Here is a 6062-nt window from a genome sequence, read left to right as displayed (position 1 = left end):
TTTCTTCTCATTAATCAATTTTACCAGAAGGGTAGAATGCAGAAACTTAATAAAAACAGCATACTGAACATTTCAAGATACCTCACAGTTTTGAAATGCAAACATAAAAAGCTTTTCAGATTTATTATCAAGAATAGAATGTTAATTTAGTAAACATTCATAATATTTCTAATATGCAAGGCTGTCAAAAAATAGGAGAGGACACTAAAGAAGTTGGACAAAATAACATGTTTATTTAAGAAAATAATATTTCATATAATAATAACAAAAAGAAGAAGGTTCAGTGGTTGCTGATTCATGGTAGACTGTAATCTGGTCACACTCAGAATATCCTTTGGGATATATAGGAGTCAAATTAAGTTCCCACAAAACTACACTACTGCGTTAGTCTTAAATAGTTCTACACATGGGAGAGATTCAATTAATATAATTTCAGATGAGCATGATAGCTAAAATGGCCAAGCTAGTAGCTACGTAAGCGTAACTTGGTAACCTAGATAACCAAATACTAGCCAAGAAAACCATACTAAGAGAGCTAGCTGGATAGTAAGCTGGCTTGTAAGCCTATTGGCAGTGTACAGACTAAAAATACATATTTCATAAAGGTTAAATAAAAACAGTTAAGTCAACAAAAGAGCAGAAACATTTCGATGGCATTTTCTTTTCATCGTACCGCCATATAATGCCTAATAAAGTATTGTTTATAAGTGCAGGGCTGCTTTGTGCTTTGTGTACAGGCGTAACAGCTATATTTCTGCTGCATAAGCGCCACCTACTGTCAGAGAGCGAATTTACATTTTCATTCAGCCCGTCTACCATTTTTGTTAGATCAATGTGAATATCTGACCGCATTTTTACACAGCATATATGCAGCATTATACATTTTAACTGGTTAATTAAAAAAATCCAAACAACATGGATAATAAGGTATCTAGAAGTATTAACAGTATTTTTAAGTGCCCACGATAAAAATACTGTGCATGTTTATTAATGCAATTTACTAATATATATATATATATATATATATATATATATATATATATATATATATATATATATATATATATATATATACTCTTTTCAGAGCAAAAATAAAGATTAATTAAAAAAATTAACCTCTTTATTTTAGTACTGTGGCTTGACTTGACTTAACATGCTTGATTTGTCTACACTGTACTCGAGACTTGACTCGAGGCTTGATGGTTAAGACTTGAGACATGCTTGTGGCTTCAACATGTGTGACTTGCTCCCACCTCTGGCTGTGGCCTTGTTGAGCAAACAAGCAGTCAAAGCTATGAGCGCATGCAGAGTGGGTAAGGAGAGAGAGTGAATGAGATCTTGCATGCAAAAAACAGCAGAGTTTTTTTGTTGTTGCTCAAAGCGAATTAATCTTTGCAAAAAGATACATTGCTTTACAAAACCGAGTTCAAGCACGTGCAAAATACCATTTTGTGCACTCAAAATATAATCTTCTGAGCATAGAAAATATTTGTGTTGCTCAAAATAAAATCTTGCATGCTCTAAGTATAATTTTCCACACACAGAACATTTTTGTGCTCACAAAATATCATATTGCATACTCAAAATATAATTTTGTGCATGCAGAACTGTGGCACACAAATAACTCCATAGGAGCTGATTGAGACAGGGTATGATTACACAAGCAGTGGGACTGTTCTGCTCACACACGCTCTATTCCTGTCTACGACTTGCACTGTTCCAAAAATAAAATGCAATAACTGGCTTCTCACACATCACAATGTTGTGTTTTGGTGACATCAATGTTACTCTTTGCTTTGAGTTTCAGAGAATGGATTTGCAAATACATTTGGTCTCACCCAAACAGAACACCAGCGCCCCCTAGTGGAAATTAAGTGAATTTTATGTCAAGACTTAGTATTTCAATCCAAACCTGGTGGTTCACATCAGGGACTAAAACAAAATGTTTTTTCATTTCGGTTTGTTCTGAGCAGAAACAGTATTTTTTTGTTCCAGTTCCTGTGTTCCACTGCCTCCTTCCCAACATAAAAAAATATGTAGAAAATTGTAAAAAGTTTTACAACAAGTAAAAGGGATTACTTTCCACATTCGGTTGCGTTCTGCTTTCATTTGAATTTCTTGAACCGTTTTTAGTCCCTGGTTCAGATTAATATAAACAAATGAGCAAACGCAGAAGCTTGTGTCTGTGTTCATGATGAAAACTGTTTATGTATTAATATTGAGTATAGTGGGAAGTTTCCATGTGAATGCATAATCGGAAATACAGACATGTCATACTTGAAGATCATGATGTGATCAGTACAAGCAGTTGATAATAGTAGAAGAAACCCTAAAATGTAGGCCTACAAATTAAATAAACACTTTAAAAATATATAGATAACTGTAATTTTATATTAAGACATAGATTTTAATACAGTATATTAAACTATATATAAGTATTAAAGTAAACATATAAATTATGGACTTAGCTTTTGCATAGTTTTGATAAATAGTTTTAAAATATATTCAAAGCTTCAAAGGACAATGCATCCATGTTCATTTCCACAGTTATTTCAAAGACTTTGTAATCAGTCTTACAGTTCATACAAATCACTTTGTTTCAACAATGGTCCCTGACATTTACTTAGTTTACTAATTTAATCCATGAATTCTTCTACACATAAATAACTAATATTGGCATTATATTCATGTTGTTTAGCTAGAACTGGCTCCCAAAATGAGCATTGATTCATGGTTTTATGTCTTTTATTTTGGTAAAATAGTTCATGCCATGTTTGTTCCAGTTTCATTGTCATGTGATCTTGTCATGTGTTTCCCATGTTCTTGTGTCTAGTCCACATTGGGTCATTGTTTCATTAGCTTGTTAGCAGTCTCGTTAACTTGTTTAGAGTTCTGTGTTCATTGGTTATCATTGTCATGTGTTCTCCCAAGTCTAATATTTAGCCCTCATGTTTGCCATTGTCCATTGTTGAGTATTGTTAATGTATCGTTGCCATGCCATGCAAAGCTTAGTCAAGTTGTTTATGTTTGTTCTCACATTTGGATTCATGTTTGGGATATTCATCATGTAAATAAACTGTACTTGGGTTTTTGCTCTTCATCCATTCTTTGTCTACCTGTTGCCAGCCTCGTTACACACTGATTCTCCTTTGGCCATTTTTTCCATTAACCAACATCAAATGGAGTTTTTTGTTCCTTGCCAAAGTCACATTCGGCTGGCTCACTGGGGGTCTAAATGCAAGTATTATTTAGTTATTAGTTAATTTGCAAATTTTTTTGTACAGCTGCTTTGAAATGTGGTGAAAAGTGCTATACAAATTACTTGGCTTGAATATTTCCAACTGATCTAAAGACAATAATGTAATAATGTTTAATAATTTTTCATTCTATAGAGGAAAAGAAAAAACCCACAAAACATTTTGTATTCAGCTGCACATTCCCTTACATAATAAAGGCCAAGTTTAGATAGTGAATGAGCAATAATTGAAGTGCTTATGTCCTGAAACATGGAATGTACAATGCTGACATCTACTGATTTGTTCAGAAAATTGGCATCACTGTTCCCAGACTATGGTGTGCACACGCCACGTGAACACCAAGAGAAAACATATCAAATTTAGATTGTTATAAAATTAGCTACAGTATTTGACTTATGCTATTTAATTTATGTTATTTCATTTGATCAGGCGAATTAAAAACAATATTTTCATTTATGACGACGGCAAAACAAAAGGGGGTCCTCTTGAAGGGGGAAGATTTGTCTTTTATTTTATTTATTTACTTTATTTTACCAGACAGCTTAAAAGCAGGATTTTTAGTCATGACGGTCTGGAAAGAGTATATCGTCCCATTGAAGGAGGAAATAGAAACCATTACAAAAAGAAAGAAAAAATAATTAAATACAATACATTATATCAGGTACTGTATATAAATAAAGCACATAGTCCTAATGCAAACTACACATAGTACACTTTAATTATAAACAGCTAAATAGCTGAGTTTAAATAATGGTCAAAGCTGGCAAAACAGAACAAGCGACTGATACACATTTTAGGACAAGCAGTTAAAAAAAAGCAAAAGTTTTTGTTTTAGGAACATTCAGAAGAATGCAATTGGATGATCTATTTTAATATATGGTAGAGTGACTGTATTTTTCAAATACATTTGTGTTCACCAAGCAAAGTGAATTTCTCACCTTCTAGAAAGAGTCAGAATAGAATACAGGAAGTCACAGTAATGTATGTTGTAGGAGACATTTGGTGGCTAATCTGATAGCAGCTTAAAGAACATATATATCTATAGCATATTTGTAAATAACATCTCAATATTCAAGTATGGACAATTCAAATTGTATTTATTTATTTGTTTTTATTGACAAACATTACACAGAGCAGCTGTCCAAACAATAGCCCAAGAACTAAATTATTGCATTCAAATATGGAATAATTCAAAAATGCATGTTAACTTTAATTGAAATTAAATGAGTAACATTCTCACCAAATTGATATATTTCTCACATGTGAACCAATCACACCTCTTTTTCTCAGGCAGAGACACTGTACTGTACTTACTGTAACTGAGCATTTAATAAAAGAACCAAGAACATAAAAGAACATAATTACACATATAGTTTGTTTTTTGAATAGACTCCACAATGTTATTTGAGGTAACATTTTTGGCCAACATTCCACTGTGTAAACACAATTATTACAATAGCAATTATGGCTCCAAATTTGACTTATATTGAAACTAGGACTGTTCCCCAATTATCAATCAACTAAGCATTTTTTGACTAGCAAACCAATATAACAAAGCCACTAAAATGTGGTTTTCAGTTTTTCATTGCCTAGTATTTGTGTTTAACCTTGGCAAACATCTGCTTTATTATTCGAAGTTAAATGGATGCACGTTGATGTTGGTCTGTCTGTGGGGGCCAGATTGAAGTAGCAGTTCTGTTTTGGAACAGAAACCACCACCAGACTAAATTCATTGAACAAGGTTTACATAACTCAACACACACTTGGCAGATCAGAGACATGCGTGAGGTTCCCATTAATCTGCATTGGAATGGCACACATAGTGCCATAAATTTTCTTTTATGATGCCAGGAGGATTTGCAGCTACAATGAACCATTTCTGCACTGCAGTATTTACAACAGGAACATTTTGAGTACTATGGGAAGCCAGAATGTTTACTTTGGGTGAGAGAAGGTATTCCCTGCTCCATCTCAAGTTATTACCAACTAGAAAACTGCAGGGCATCCAAGGACACATCCGATCTCTCTCCTATTTCATACAGATGTTAAAACTTGGCCTCATTTTTGTCTTCATGGACAGTTTAGCAAAAAAGAATGAAAAATAAATAGTTATACTCGTGTGTCTCTTTGCTGTAACTCTGAATGACATTGAACAAGATTCATTCAGACATAATCTTTCCCCCTAGCCCCCTTGACCGGTCTACTAAACGTTTGGCAACTAAAAAATAAAAGTCTCGCTTTTTTATATTTTTATATTCTGCCACTCCTTGCCTTTAAGGTCAATGGTTTGCTTTCCATCGCCTGCGGCAGGCGTCTTTTGAAGCCCACCCTGAAAAACTATAAGGAAACCATCTGTTAGGACATTAGATCTCTGGCAGAGGAAGTCCCAAATGTTCAAACCTCATATCCAAACAGCTCTTCATTTTCCAAATCCCCCTCCACCCCACAACTCAGCATGGCCCGCCGTCTGGGGTGCGTGTGTGGTAGTCTGCTGGAATGAGCTTAGGGGCCCCATCCCAGTGAAATGTCTACAACTTTATCAGTACAACTCAAACTCTCTTTCTTGGTTATGATGGAGTATTCATTTTTGGATATGTGTTCATTTTCATGACTACTTAATAAACGCAGCATGTTCCTTTAATTAAAGAGTCATGAAGGAATATGTTTAATGGCTGATGTTTTATTATAGAACCATTTGTACAGTGTTTAAATAAGGTAAATGTTGTTTATCAAGATACAAACAAAATGCAAACTTGAATTGAGGATGAACCTCGCACTGAATTGCTCATTTAAATGTTTTAAAAG

This window comes from Xyrauchen texanus, chromosome 40, assembly GCF_025860055.1.
Source record: "Xyrauchen texanus isolate HMW12.3.18 chromosome 40, RBS_HiC_50CHRs, whole genome shotgun sequence".
Lineage (NCBI taxonomy): Eukaryota > Metazoa > Chordata > Actinopteri > Cypriniformes > Catostomidae > Xyrauchen > Xyrauchen texanus.
Note: the sequence above shows the minus strand (reverse complement) of the source record.